The sequence below is a fragment of the Erinaceus europaeus genome, chromosome 7 (assembly GCF_950295315.1).
Source record: "Erinaceus europaeus chromosome 7, mEriEur2.1, whole genome shotgun sequence".
In the NCBI taxonomy this organism is placed as follows: domain Eukaryota; kingdom Metazoa; phylum Chordata; class Mammalia; order Eulipotyphla; family Erinaceidae; genus Erinaceus; species Erinaceus europaeus.
Window position 1 is genome coordinate 99,316,212 of NC_080168.1, and position 16,473 is coordinate 99,332,684.

A 16,473-nucleotide genomic window follows, 5' to 3' on the forward strand; every position below is an offset into this window, starting at 1 on the left:
CCGGTCCCCATAAAGTATATTTTCTCCCCACCAGGATTTTCATAACTTCATGATCTACTTCTGCCTTGGGGATCTTATTTTTTAGTTTAGGTAATGGGCGAGAGAGTGAGAGGCAGAGACAGAAAGGGAAAGATAAACAGAGAGAGGACAGATACTGCAGCACCGCTCCACTAAGCAGGAGTTCCCATGTGGTGACTGGGGCTTGAACTCATGCCTTTACACGTGATAAAAAGGTCTTCTGGGTGAACAATCTCCCAGTCCCCAAGAACAATTACTACTGCTACTGCTGCTGCTGCTGCTACTATTACCATTATTATTGTTGTTGTTGTTGCCATTGGGGTTATTGCTGGAGCTCTGTACCTTCATGACAACTCTACCACTCCCAGCAACCATAGGCACAGTAGAGGCCCTATTTAATCTCAAGGTGTGCAAAATTTAAACAGTAACTGTCAGTAAGTATGGAGAGTCCGGACTGGAAGGGATATAATTCATAATATCAAGACTTGGACTTAAAGAGTTTCACTGAAGTTTGTGACCTTAACGGCTTTGAGTTTATTATTTCTAGTTTTAGTGAATACATGCAGTTTCAGAATTTTTAAGACTGCAGTATCTGAACAGGATGCTTCAGATCCCTCCCCTCTTTTCTTTGATAGAGGAAGAGAGGAATAGAGAGATAGCTATAGCACCGCTGCTCTACCACTTGTGAGGCCTTGCCCTTTAGGTGGGGCCAGGGGTTTGAACCTGGGTCCTCCTGCATAGTAGTGGGGTGTGTGTGTGTGTGTGTGTGTGTGTGTGTGTGTGTGTGTGTGTGTAGCATTTACTTTTAGAAAAAAGCCTTTACATTCCTTCATATTCCGATTAAAATTTTACTAAAAGTTGTGTTTCATGAAACAGTCATAGACCATCCAGTACAGTAGTTTTCCTACAGAATCTGAACTTACAAAGCTCTCTCACCCTCATAACTTTTTTATAATCAAAGTTACTGGGTATAGTCCTGATCCACTACGAGTTTTATAGTGTGACAGTTTTCAAAACATAATCCAACTGGTCTGGAGAAGTGTTCCTCAGGCTTCTCCATGTAGCACCTTCTCCCAAATGGCATCTTGTTCCAATTTTCATCTATTCCAAGGATTTTAAAAATACACGCACAACTTTTAAGAAACTCAGTGGTAAGTGGACCATAAGATTGCACAAATGTTTATGAGTGTACAGTCTGGTTTTATGTTCAGTACTTATAGACATGTTTTAACATGTTTCCAGAAAATATGTCTGGAGTTGCTGTGCTGAAGTCTGTATCCCTAAAATGATGAAAGAGGTGCTATATTGTTTAATTGCTGGTGCGTTTTTTCCCCTCCTCTTTAAGAAGCCAAATTCATTGCTGCAGAAAGGAGGAAGCCCTTTAACAACATGGTGCTTTGTGTTAATACATCCACTGAAAGACAAGAGAATGCAAACTTCAACAATATGATTTCCAGTTTCAAACAAAACAAAGTAGCTCAGGCTAAGCTTTCACAAGGAACTCCCCAAGCTACCCACTCCACACCATACAACAGAATAGCTTTCATAGTTAGTGCTACATCTAACACTCACAATTTAAAACACTCTGTGATTCCAACTTAAGATTGCAACAAATGACCAGGAAAATCTTAACCTTATTGATATAAGATTCCATGAGTGGTGGGAAGTCACACCAGTATGAAGAAATTTCATTTTTACCTTCCTATATGGTAACTGCATCCTGTTCAGATATTGCAGTCTTAAAATTCTGAAACTGCATGTATTCACTAAAACTGGAAATAATAAACTCAAAGCCATTAAGGTCACAAACTTCAGTGAAACTCTTTAAGTCCAAGTTTTGATATTATGAATTGTATCTCTTCCAATTTAGTTTCTTCCAGACACTCCATACTTACTGACAGTCACCTTTTAAATTTTGCACACATTGAGATTAAATTGGGCCTCTACTGTACCCATTCCTATTTCCTCTTGCTTTTTAAAAGCAGACTAACGAGTAAACAATAGATTCAAATAGTGCACTGAAGAACTTATTTGTAATAGTAAACTATTTGGTTTTTTTAATGTATCGATAATTTAAATTTGAAATTTTTTTTTACAAACATTAGCCACAGTGAAGTTAAATTAAAAAAGAAGAAGTTTCCTTTTTCTATATTTTCTAGATTCTACAGAGAATGTGAATGTACCCTGACAATTAGTATTTGGTTTAATGAGCGGCACACTCATGTTCTTTAACCAACTGCTAGTGCAAAAAGCGCTAACTTAACATCTGATACCACTGAAACATGAAGTCATTGCTCTATGAAAAGAGAACACTGTTTATTTTTTAATTTTATTCCACAACAGAACTCATTTGAGCATAGCTTAAGACAACTAATATTTTGGAGGTCATATCTGGTTCACTAGTAAACAGGTAAAGTGTTTTATTGTTGTTTTAATCTTTTAGATTTATTTGGGGTGGGGAGGGAGAGAGTGATCAGAGAACCACTTAACTCTGGCATATGTGATGCCAAAGATCAAAGCTGGAAATTCATGCATGCAAGTTCTATGCTGTACCACAGTGCTGTCCACCTAGCCTTGTTTTTATTTATTTGTTTTTTAGTGCCGCCATGGTTATTGCTGTGGCTTGGTGCCTGCACTACAAATCCACTGCTCCCAGCATTTTTCCATTCTATTTTATTTGACGAGACAAAGAAATTGAGAGTGGGTGGGGAGATAAGAGGGAAAGACATTTGCAGGCCTGTTTTATGAGTTGTGAGGAGCAGGTGGGGAGCAGGGCCTCGAACCTGGGTCCATGTACATGGTGATATGAATGCTTAATCAGGTGCACCATTATTCAGCCCCTTGTTTTCATTTTTAATTAACCACAACTACCTCCTACATACATTTTCCTATTTCTAGAACTCCACATGGACTTAGAGAAATACATACTTACACATTTGTAATACGTACACTATAGTGTAGATCATATATACTTTATAGATATACAGTTGACCCTTTGGTCAGGACACCAGTCCCTGATGCAGACAAAAATAACACACATAACCTTCTAGTCAGGCTTCTATAGAACACAGATTCCTCATCTGTGGGCTCAACCAACAGAATCTATGAATGTGGAACCCTGTATAGAAAAAGGTATCAAAGTGGATCTGCTTAAATCGCATTTATGTTGTTAGAGGGTCAAATATTATATATTCCTCACACAACCCCACATGACACCAGCTTATTATTACTATCACATTGAACCTGTGGTTTGTTTTCAGGCTTTCCTGAAGGCCTGCCTAGGTGGCGGACACTCTGAAGGTAGAGTCTGAACTCTCTGAGTACTTCCCTGTCTACCATGGCATAGCTTTGTCTACAAAGGCATAGCTCAAATGTCTATTAAATTGATTCCCATTAGCCTTAAACAAGCAAATGAAGTGAACAACTATGGTATATCAGAGAGACACACTGGACAGAGAAAATAAAAATCATGACTCTTTTTTTTTTTACAGACTGCATTAAAAAATATCAAAGTTAGTTACCCAAATAGGCTCAGTTACTATAATTAAACCTCACATTGTAGGTGAAGTACCTTTATTATGTATTTAGAATGGTAAAGCCCAAAGTCTATCTGGATCACTCACTTTACAAAGTTTTGGGGGTTAATAAAGAGAGCGGAGGAGTGGAGAGCTGAGTTACATGCCAATGTGACACCAGCAGGAAGCAGCAGAGTGAGAAGTTGACTATTTTGACTTGAGTCTAGGAGTCTCTTCATTTGTTACATTCTCTTCTTCAATAAGAGGAAGGAAATTTCAGGTTTTAAGAAATATGTTTACTGCCATGTGTGAATCTTTATACAGTTGTCCTTAGGAGCTCCAGGTAGAAGCAGACAATGAGTGCATGCTATACCATACTGATTTTCCCACCATATCCTCTATAGACATGTTGAGAATGAGGATCCTGGGGGACATGGTTGCCTACTGGGCACCAGCTACATTACAGGCTTTGTGCTTAGCACTGGAACATACATACTTCTTCAAATGTATGTATGTATTTTTATTGTCATCAGGGCTTCACTGCTCCAGACTGACCTTTATAGCTAGAAAAGCAAACAAAGAAAAAACAAAGGGGAGTCAGGCGGTAGTGCAGCGGTTAAGCGCAGGTGGCACAAAGCACAAGGACCAGCATAAGGATCCCGGTTCGAGCCCCTGGCTCCCCACCTGCAGGGGAATCACTTCACAGGCTGTGAAGCAGGTCTGCAGGTGTCTCTCTTTCTCTCCCCCTCTCTGTCTTCCCCTCCTCTCTCCATTTCTCTCTCTCCTATCCAACAACGATGACATCAATAACAACAACAATAATAACTACAACAATAAAACAAGGGAAACAAAAAGGAAAAATGAATAAATAAATATTAAAAAAAAAAGAAAAAACAAAAACAGAAAGATACACCATAGCACCAAAACTTGTCCATTGCCACAGCACTCTTTTGTCTTGTACCAGGGAGTGGCTCATGGCAAAGCTGACACCCTCCCAGCTGAGCTATCTCACCAGTCCCTTCTCTTAACTTCTAATGGATAAAATGTTAAAAGGAAAAATTCAAGAATAATGAGGTAATCTAGTTTGGGACAGAGATACTTTTTTTTTTTTTTTTTGCCTCCAGGGTTGTTGCTGGGGCTTGGTGCCTACAGTACAAATTCCTGGAGGCCATTTTTCCCATTTTGTTGCCCTTGTTATTGCCCTTGTTGTAGTTGTTATTGTTGTAATTGGATAGGACAGAGAGAAATCCAGAGAGGAGGGGAAGACAGAGAGGAGGAGAGAAAGACACCTGCAGACCTGCTTCACCTCTTCGAAGCAACCCCGCTGCAGGTGGGGAGCCGGGGCTTGAACTGGGATCCTCACTCCGGCCCTTGTGCTTTGTGCCATGTGTGCTTAACTGCCCAGCCCTCACTTTTTAAAATTTACTTCTGTGAAACAACCACAAGACTTACGGCATCACTCAGGCAATAATATTGAGGGGACTCACGATTCTGATTTTTTTTTTCCTGAATAATTGTGCCTACTAAAGATTTTTGGGGAAAGGAAAGAACTACATTCATGAGGTAGCATATTATACCTAAAATTTTTTTGATCATGAATTAAATATTTTTAGAAATTTTCAGAAAACCATAGTTAAGAATAGAATAGAGTGAGGTGGAGTAGAACTTCTCAAATGAGTTCATGTTTCTGAGAAACCTGTCACTGGAAATAGCTCATCTGTTGTTTAACCAAGCTGCTATTTAAACTGGAAGAAACACATGCACTATTTTTTTCCCAAAACTTTCCCATAATTCCCGTATTTCATAATGTTCTGTCCTAAAAAAAAATGTATCTTTCAAGATAGAATATTTGCAATGTCACACATCTTAACTACTGGAGATTGACAATAGAGACTTGTATGATGAGACACATTGCAAAAGACAATCATGGCCGACTTCACCAATGCTTAACAAAGAAGAATGCTGAGTTCTTCTGCTAGGCTTCTCAGAAAAATTGAAGTTCTATAGAAAGAAAATTCAACAACAACAACAACAAAAAGTATGTGCTTATTAGCAATCAAACTAAGAAGGGCTTTCACCCCCAAATAAATTGTCTTATAGCAGAGAAGCCACAGTGATGACAGCACTTTGAAAGCGGAATTCCCTCATCATGTGAAAGTATTTAAAGGAAGAACTCTTCACTGCAGTAAAAATCCTCAAAAGAAACCCTCCCCCTCTCCTAATAATAAGGAGAGTGCTTCAAAGGGTGATAGGCAAAGACTGAAGCAATCTGGGTCTTGTTGAGAAAATTATCTTGAGCAAAAGGGTGGGGGGGTGTTTATGTCAGTTTTGACATTAAAGAAAGATCATCCATCCTCCTTTCTCTAGAATTTCCCTTTTGCTCTTCTCATCTAACACACAAAAAAATTATTTGTTTTGGAGGCATTCCATGCACTTTTTGAAAGAAAAGTCATGTGAAAACCTGTATAAACAGTTGGCTTACCCCATCCTAAATACATCCCTTTGTTTCTACTCAGTAAGGTTGTGTTTGGACCTATTATCATTTTCTTTTCAACAATACCAACTATACTTTTTAGATGTTAGCTTGTTATAATCAAGAATACCCAATATTAAGTAAGTAAATTCTTTTCTCAAAGAATTATCGATTCCAGATAAGAAATAAATATGGGCATCCTAACTAAAACAGACAAGTGTTGAATTTAAAACACTAATCCCCCAATAAAGGGGATAAAAAAGATAAAACAAGTAAAATGTTAAAATAAATAAATAAATAAATAAAACAGACAAGTTGGAGTATAACAGTTCTATTTTATCTAATTTACCATGACAACTAATTTGGAGACAAAATAGTGCTGTTAAAATGTGAAGTTCCAGGATATGTTCATTTGCATCTATAATTTGTTGATTATAGATCTTTACTGTTTGCTACCATCTACACCAAAATGTTGTTTTTTCTGCTGTTGTTGTTTCTGTAAAAAGAATGATTTCTTCTCATTCATAATGTATCTTTTTTTAATCTTTTTTTTTATTTAGTTGTATAGAGACAGACAGAAGTTGAGAGGGAAAGGGGTGATAGAGAGGGAGAGAGGCAGAGAGACACCTGCAGCCCTGCTTCACCATTTGTGAAGCTTTCCCCTGCAGGTGGGGGCCGGGGACTCGAACCCAGGTCCTTGTGCATTGTAACGCGTGAGCTCGACCAGGTGCGCCACCACCTGGCCCCACATAATGTATCTTAATAAAGCTGCCATGAGTCTACTTGGATCCACAATTGAGAAATGACATACCTCTCCTCAAGTAGTGTTCTGCTGACAAATTCTAAATAGTTTATTCAAATTACCACCTGAGAAAAATGTTATCAGATTTACCTTTTCCTCTTTCCTTTCAAAAATCTTTGAATAGTTGTGGAATCTAGTAACCGGTTATAATCAAAATTGAACCACTTAAATATGTTTAGTATTTAGAAAATATGACCTTTTCTTGCCTGCACTCAAATTTTCACAGATTATTCTTTACCTTACTGATAAGAATACCAAAATCAATGTAAGATATAGCATATTTGAATTGGGGTAAAAGATCATTATAAGCTGGGGGTAGGGCAGTAGTGTAGCAGGTTAAGCACACGTGGCCTGAAGGATCCCGGTTCGAGTCCCCGGCCCCCAACCTGCAGGGGAGTCGCTTTATAAGCAGTGAAGTAGGTCTGCAGATGTCTATCTTTCTCTCCCCCTTTCTGTCTTCCCCTCCTCTCTCCATTTCTCTCTGTCCTATCCACCAATGACGACATCAATAACAACAACAATAATAACTACAACAATAAAACAACAAGGGCAACAAAAAGGAATAAATAAATACCTTTTAAAAAGATCATTATAAGCTAACTGTGTGAGATTAACATTTACTCTATGATAATAGCAATGACCTCTAAATTAGAATCTATAGATCAGTATAGTTTTCCCCACCTGAATGGTTCTATGGAAACAAATTTCTTACACTACTTTTCAATGTCATGTTGATTGTTTGACACAGTTTGAGAATGTATTGCATTTCTGCCCTCCTCCCACTGCAAATATATGTATCCCCAAATATTCTGATGGCATAATTCCATTATTGGAAAGAAGCAACAATCTCAAGAGGCAAATTATTCCATTCAAGAAAATGGTTTAACAGTACTTATGTAAAAAAAAAAAAAAAAAAAAAAGTAAAAGAAAAGAAAAAGAAAAAAGAAAACCACTGGATTTGACAGACATCCTCCCATGCTTCATTCAGCTTTATTAAGTAGTATCTCAAATTGAAAATGTTACAAATACTTATCTTAAAAAGCAGTCTAGAATATATTAAATAGTTCGAATAGATCTATAGACACTAAACATTCATGAAGATAAGACATGATAACCAAATTTAAATGCAGTGTGCTAACAGGCAAGCATTATCTTTATTTTGGTTACTAGTTACTTTGCTTTTTCATCTTGCTCTCAAGTAACCTACGAGTTCTAAATGGGAGTGATACTAGAGCCCAGGGCACTTTGTACAATCTGCTGATAGGGAGGGGGTGGGGGGGCTGCCAAGGCTTTAAGCAAACAAGTAATATGATCAGATTTCTGTTTTAGGAGATGACTGAAAGTGGCTGAAAGGTAAGAGGGGGGTGAAAACAGGTATTTATGTGTAATACTATCCACTGGCATCGAATTAATAAAGCTTTAAATGACTGCATTTACAGTGGGTTTGGGGAACAAGAGAGAGAATAAAGAGATAAACAATAGACTCCACTGATTTTGGTGACTGTGGTACCTGGTGTGCATTGGGGTGCAAGGAAGAAAGGGGTCAGAGAAAAAAGAAAGACTGGGTTGAATTATTACTAAGTTTCCAGCTTATATGGCTAGCTGGATCATGCTATACTTTATTCCAGAGAAAATAATAAAGTCCACTGAGAGTGGAACAATCTAGGAAGTAGAGGGGACATGTGGAATCAGAAATAAAGTCTAGGCTCAGGACACAAGATGTGAAAGTCATCAGGTTACAGAAGGCGACATAGGTTCTGGATGAACAGATACAGGAGGTGGATATAACAGGAATGAAGAACCACACAGGCATTTAAAAAGTGACCAGTGCAGTAAGAGTCTGAGGGGAAATGACAGACATGTTGAGAAATTGGAGGACAAGAGAACCTGAACGGAGATAGCTAATAGAACACTGCTTCAGGTTGGAAGACAGACACTAGCAGCATAATCTAGAGTAATGGTGAGTAAGTACTTATTTATATGGCCATTTTTAAATTATAAGCTCCATAAGACCATGATTATTTTGCTGACACTATATCCTCAAAACCTAGTTCAGAAAAATATTTGTTGATCTAATTAAGAAAACAGCATATATATTTCACTACTTAACAACAGAAGAGAACCACTGAATTTGGCTATTCTATCAGTCAGTCAGTTTAATAATGATGAAAACAGACGAGGAGTTTCTCCTATTTTGTTCATGACAATTTTTTAAGTATCAAATTCAATAAAATGCTTTCTCCTGTCTATTAAGAATAGTGCATTTCTTCAAATTCATTAACAAAAAATCCCATTTGTAGAAACCACATAGCCTTATCATTCACAATCATTTCAGGCTTTGAATCTGTTATAGGGCAATATGACTAAAGACTGTCAGGAATACTGAAGTGTCCTTTGGGCAGTGTGAACATCTGGCATCTATTCTTTTTGGAGATTAATAATGTAGCTGTAATGCAACAGGCTTCCTCTGAGGCCTGCATAACATTTTAAAGTATCTCTAAACACACAATACCTCTAATCAGTATGGATTTCACCCACAGTTTTCTTACGATTTCTAAACAGCTCAGAAACTCCTAAGCAGGAATTGAACATGCAAGGCTTCACCCCTGCTTTTTGTGGTGATAGCTACTAATAGTATTTTTTCATTCCCAAGGCCAATAAAATTTCTATATTCAAGCCATTTCAACCAAAATTCTTAGGGAAGGAGACTTTATTTTCCTTGTCTGAGCAGTCTCTTGCTACTTTAAATTACAGTCAGTGTTTTACATATATATATATATATATATATATATATATATATATATATATATATATATTACACATTAGGCAGTTATAGACCTTTAGTATTAACAGATCTGAGCAACATCACATGTAATGGCCTGACCTTTCACCATAATTTCCAAGTGCCATTAAAAGATGTCTCTCAAAATGGTTTTAAACTTAGTGTTGACCTAGTAACTTTGATCCCAAAGCACTCAACTTTAGATGATTATTTTATTTTGCTTCCCAAAGCTCTTCCGTTCAGTAAGGCATCCATTAGGATGGCTCATAAGGAGTTTTGAGTTTGCTTAGAATTTATTAGCAAAATCAGACCTGAAAATGTTGCTTGCTGAGTAAAGGTTATTTATTGTGCTTGACTGACTTTAATAATACCAAGAGGGATACAGGATGGTGAAATTTAAAGAATTTCTTTTCTCAGTGATAATCTAGACTAAAAGCGAAATAATGTTTCATATAACTGTAGTTCTGAATTAGGTCTATTCAATACATAATAGCATTATTTGAAATTGTCGAACTTAAATTTACATTCTTTTGTTGAGCATTTACCCAAAATTTCAGAATAATTCTCTTGATATTTTTTTTTCTAACTGAAGCATCTCTAAATATCTAAATGAGTCTTTTAGATCTTTAATGTATTATGTATTTACAAGTGTAAAAATCTGAAATAAAATCTCTTTATTTCTCATAGATCTTGTATGACCTTCACTGTTCTGTTCACCCAAGATGCATCAGAACCTACTTCTCATTTTTTGTGTCAGTAAGCCAAACCTCACGTTCACCTTATTCCTTCATTTGTGTTCAATTACCTTGAATTCTGCCATCTCAAATCCCAATAATTTATTAATATCATACTTAGCACCCATAAATTCCCTGAAGTTTTCTCTACCTACTTACCTTTATTTCTGAGTGCCTGGGGAAATGATTCTGAAAAGAGTTGTAACTTTCAATCCCATCTCCAATCTCTAAGAGGGAGAGAATGGTAGGAGACTGAGTTCAATCTCCATAAAAACCCAAAAGGACAGTGTTTGAAGAACTGTCTAATTGGTGAGTACAATAAGTGCTGAGAGTGTGGCATTCCTAGAGAATATGGAATATCTCCACTACTTCCCACATACTTTGCTTATATATCACTTCCATTTGACTATTCCTGAGCTATATATATCCTCTTATAACAAATTACTAGTTCAGTCCACACATATGCTGTTCTCCTGAGTTCTGGGAATCTCTGACAGGTTACTAGAATTTGTGGAGAGGTTCATTGAAACATCTGATAATTTAGGTTTAGCAGGTATGTAGAGTGGCAGTGTTGTGGGACTGAGCCCTTAATCTGTGGAATCGAACACCATCATGGAGATAGTGCTAGAACTGAGATATAGGATATTTACCAGAATAGACTGATGTGTGGAAAAATCAACATTTGTTGTCAGAGGTAAGTAACATTATAAAACAGTATTGGAAGTAGAGGAGGTATACACAAGAGTATTTTACACAAACACAAACACACACACACACTTCGAATAACACAGTTGTGAACTGTCCAAATCAAGTTATATGTTCATAGACACCACACCAAAGGAATGAACAAATAACTTACTGGAGGTGAGTGAATTCTCACCATTACGTAAGACAACAAAGAAGAAGAAAAAAGAGAAACAGCATTAGAAAACAAATTAACACTAGATAATGTTTTAATTAACTAAGGCTAATTTTGATTCATTTTACAACATTGAACTCTTTTCTGATATAAGCCCTGAAGCAAAGACAAATAGTGGGTGAAGGACTGGTATTATATAGAATCATTTTTAAGAATGTGATAAGCAAAAATATCAGACAGAGATTACAGTGTACAGTGTATTTTCATAATTACACGTAGGGTGTTTGCGTCTTCTTCCTCCATGGCTTCTATCTCTGAGGCCCCTGAGAACAAGGTCATCTTCTCCTTCTTCATCAGCCCACTGAATATATACATGGAGACTTTATAATGATCTACTTCCTCTTAATGAACAGTTAATGCAAAATATGTGTTAGTTAACTATCCTATTGTAAGACTTCCTTTTTTAAAAAAAAAGACTACTAGCAGTATGTTTTGGAAGAGTCGAGAGTTATAATTTTTTGACTGTGTGACAATAATCACTGCACTGTTCAAGAATCTAATATATATACATATATATTTACTATATATATATATACATACATACTTATATGGTAAAATAAACGTAACAAATTTTATCATTTTTATCATTTTAGATTCACAGTTCACTGGTATTAAGAACACTTACACTGGGAGCTGGGCGGTAGTGCAGCGGGTTAAGCGCACATGGCACAAAGCGCAAGGCGATACCAGCATAAGGATCCTGGTTCAAGCCCCCAGCTCCCCACCTGCAGGGGGGTTGCTTCACAAGCGGTGAAGCAGGTCTGCAGGTGTCTTTCTCTCCCCCTCTCTATCTTCCCCTCCTCTCTCCATTTCTCTCTGTCCTATCCAACAACAACAACAGCTATGACAATAACAATAACAACTACAACAGGCACAACATCAAGGGTAACAAAATGGGAAAACGGCCTCCAGGAGCAGTGAATTCATAGTGCAGGCACTGAGCCCCAGCAATAAACCTGGAAGCAAAAAAAAAAAAAAAACACTATTGTACAACCACGACTCACCCACTGGTGGAAATTTTTCATCTTCTTAAACTGTATGTAATTAAGTCAAAATTTTCCACTCCAATTGCTCCCCACTCCCACCCCAAGAAACCACCATTCTACTTTCTGTTATGAATTTGACAAATACGGATACATCATATAATTGTTATCATACAATACTGATCCTTTTGAGCAACCTGGGGGCGGAGCCAAGATGACTATTTGGAAGCAGCTGCTGGCATGAGCTCTGACAACAACTGCTGGAAAGGGTAGGGATACCTGGCCTTCAGCAGGACGGTGAATAAGGGGTCCTAAGGGTGACACCAAGGAGTTGACTATAGCACAATTTGGGTTAAAAAAGAGAAAAAAGAAAGGAAATTTTTTAATTATTTCCAAGTGCACCCCTCTCCCCTCCCCTATAACCAGACATAAGCAGGGGCTGGACAGCTGCTACTAGCAGGCTCCCCACTGAGCCTTTTTCTTTATAAGATTCCTGGCTCACCAGGGGTGTCATTCCAACCCTTTTCCTTTCTGAGAGCCATCAGGAGCATCCAACTTGCAGACTGACTGTTAGGGTTTTTTTTTACTCTGTTCTGTTTTATTCTGTGTTCTGTTTTATTTTGTTCTGTTTTATACATGTGTCCCCTTCCCCCCCTCCTTCAGGTTGACCAAAATTAACTCTTAGTGTATTTTCCATTGCTAGGTGACTGGATGTCCTATCCATTGGGAGAGGAACTTGTTTCACTCTACCTACCTCCTCTATCCACTCTCCCCCTTCTCCCTCCTCCTAGCTAATTAAAAAAAAAAAAAAAAAGAACTCTTTCCTTTCACTGCTCTTGTTTTTCTTTTCTTTTTTTTCCCTCGTTCTTGTCTTCCTTTCTTCCTTCCTCCTTCTTCGGCTTTCTGAATTCACTGAAACTCGTTTATGAATTATTTTGGGGGAAGAAATCTGACTCAGAGTGGACTCTCTTTGTGTGTGTCTCTTTTCTACTTCCCTTTCTCCTCTTGCTACCCCTAGAATTTACAGTGGACAGTAGATTTGCATAATTGTCTATTCTTGCTTTCCCTTTTTTCCTGACTCTTTCTTTTTCATTGGATTTGGTTGTTATTTTTTCTTGGACTGGAGGCATTGTTTGGCTAACTGGTTATGGTTAAACTGCTTCAATCCTTGCTTCAGTTACTACTGTAATTTCTGAGATTGGTGATTGCATTTGTTATAAAGGTATTTAGTATAGCATGGCTTGTACTCAAAACACAACAACTAAAGAACAACAGAACATAAAAATAAAAAATACATCAACTTTAAAAAAATGGTTAAACCAAGAGCAAATAAAACTGCTACTACAATGAATGAAGACAAGAGTCCAGAAGAAACTACAAATCAGTCAGAAGTAACCATAGATAAGAAAAGTATGCAAGCAATAGTAAACTTAATAATCACAGAAATGAAGACAACTATGGAGGAAAGGGCTAGCAGAATTAGGGAAACAACAGTTTCCTTGAGACCCTCAAGGAAAATACTAGCTACCTCGAGGTAATTAGAGAACTGAAAGCTGAAATAGCTGAACTGAAGAAAGAAGCTGAGGGAAGGGAAAGCAGACTAACAGAAGCAGAAAACAGAATTAGCCAGACAGAGGATGAGCTAGAGAAAACTAAGAAAGATGTAAAAGAGCTCAAAAAGAGATTGAGAGACACTGAAAACAACAACAGAGACATATGGAATGATCACAAAAGAAATAACATTCGTATAATTGACCTGCCAGAGGAAGAGAGGAAGGGGAAGTAAACATTCTAGAGGAAATTATAGAAGAAAACTTCCCAGACCTGAACAATAGAAAGGACATTAAAATTGAAGAGGCCCAGAGAGTCCCAAATAGAATCAACCCAGACCCAAAGACACCAAGACACATCATAGTTACAATTAAAAGAAGTAAGGATAAAGAAAGGATCCTAAAGGCTGCAAGAGAAAAACAAAAAGTCACATACAAGGGAATACCCATAATACTATCAACAGACTTCTCCACACAGTATTGATCCTTTTATGACTTATTTCACTTGTCATGTTTTCAAGATTCATTCATGTGTAGCATTATTGGACATTAATTCCTTTTTTTTTTTTTTTGGCATTGGGCCTTTAGCCCTCCCTGCAAGCTGATTTTTCTGATAGAGAGACAGAGAGATAGGGGGAAAGAGACCACTGCTCTGAAACTTCTTTCAGTATAATGGGGGTTGGGCTAAAACCTGTTCCATACACATGCCAAAGCAAAAACACTATCCAAGTGAGCTATCTTACTGGTTCCCAAGTTCCTGCTTTTAATTCTTTTGAGTCTGTATATATTTTGCAATGGTGTTACTATGCTGTTTTTTTTTTAGGAATTTCCATACTGTTTTCTACACTGGTTGTACCATTTTATTCTCACCAACAATATATAAAGGTTCAAATTTATCTGTATCCCCTTCAATATGTGATATATATATATATATATATATATATATATATATATATATATATATATATATATATATATATCTCCATGATCCTAATGGGTTCAGAATCTACTTTTGATGACTCATTCTCATATTAAAAAAAAAAAAAAGAATCTCACAATCATGAGTTAAGGGAAATATAAACATATGGGGGGGAGGGAAGGGGAGAGAGAAAGAGGGGCATTTGTCACTGCATGACAACACTCATTAGAAACTGAAAATGTGGGGGTCGGGCGGTAGCACAGTGGGTTAAGCGCATGTGGCGCAAAGCACAGGGACCGGCGTAAGGATCCCGGTTCGAGCCCCCGGCTCCCCACCTGCAGGGGAGTCGCTTCACAGACGGTGAAGCTTGTCTGCAGGTGTCTATCTTTCTCTCCCCTTCTCTGTCTTCCCCTCCTCTCTCCATTTCTCTCTGTCCTATCCAACAACGAATTGCGTCAACAAGGGCAATAATAATAATAACCACAATGAAGCTACAACAAGGGCAACAAAAGGGGGGAAAAATGGCCTCCAGGAGCGGTGGATTCATGGTGCAGGCACCGAGCCCAGCAATAACCCTGGAGGAGGAAAAGAAAAAAAAAAAGAAGAAAAAAAAAAAAAAACTGAAAATGTGGCCCTAGCACCATCAACAACATGCTCACACCAATTAAACCAACAGGCTCCAACCACTGCTTCACTGATAAACACAAATCTATCTCTGACTGTCAGAAAAAAAAACAAAAACAACTGTTTCAGAAGGTCACTGATTTTAAATGTCAGCACTAAACACACATTCCCTGTTTTAAGTATGCTACCATAGCTGTATATGCCCATTTCTGTTTTCTTGTTTTATTGTAAAACTATTAGTCTTATTTATTTGTTAATACATTCATCTTTTCTTACCACAAAACTGTCCTGTGTCAGAATCTGGTACTTTTCTCATAGTTTTAACATTTCAGCTTAGTATAAACAGTACTTAAAATGATAAAGTGAACTATATTCCAAGGATTTATATTTTCTGCCTGTATATGAAAGGCAAGCAATTATCATATCAATTTCTTTTTCGTCTAAAAATAAATAATATATAAATCAACCAGTTAAAAGCCAGCCTTTAAATTTTTTTTAATTTATGAATAGAATCCCTTATTTTTACTGTTTTAAAATTTTAAGTCCTATGCTGAATAATAAGAAAGTAGGATAAAACAAATTTACTATTTAAACCTCTGGGATTAAAGTCTATGTTTGACCTTATAGACACCAAAAATATTGAAGTCCAGGAAACTTTCCTAGTAGTGAACTTCTAAATAATTTGTTAGTGTTGACATTCCACTAGCATTCCATTTGTCCCATATTAGAGGCTTCTTGCCACATCACATATCCATACTTAGATCCAATCTTTGCGTATACTCCAGCTGCCATTTGTTATCAGAACACAGTTCATGACTGTCTTAAAAACACACAAAGACATAAGGAGAGTGTATTTTAACAATAATCACTAAGGATTTCTTAAATATATATGTCAAAAAATATCATCTTCACTTCCCTGGACTTTCCAGAATACACAATGGTTCTGATTTTCTACTATAACCTGACTTTCACCTTCTTCAAAAAGAGCTGGGGGGAGATTGGGGAGGAGGAGAGAAAAAAGAGAAGGAGAGGGAGAGGGAGAGAGAGAGAGAGAGGAAAGCATATCCAAAGATCTTTCTCATCAGTTATTAAGTGGTCCAATATATTTGTAACTCTATCTCTTTTTCCTTTACACCAAGTGAATAATGAAAACC

At 37.2% G+C, this 16,473-nt stretch overlaps 1 protein-coding gene across 3 annotated transcripts in view; it reads right to left on the bottom strand.

The window, feature by feature from the left end:
* MSRB3 (methionine sulfoxide reductase B3) overlaps positions 1-16,473 on the bottom strand; it is a 187,869-nt gene that overhangs the window by 19,842 nt on the left and 151,554 nt on the right. The window lies entirely within an intron of this gene.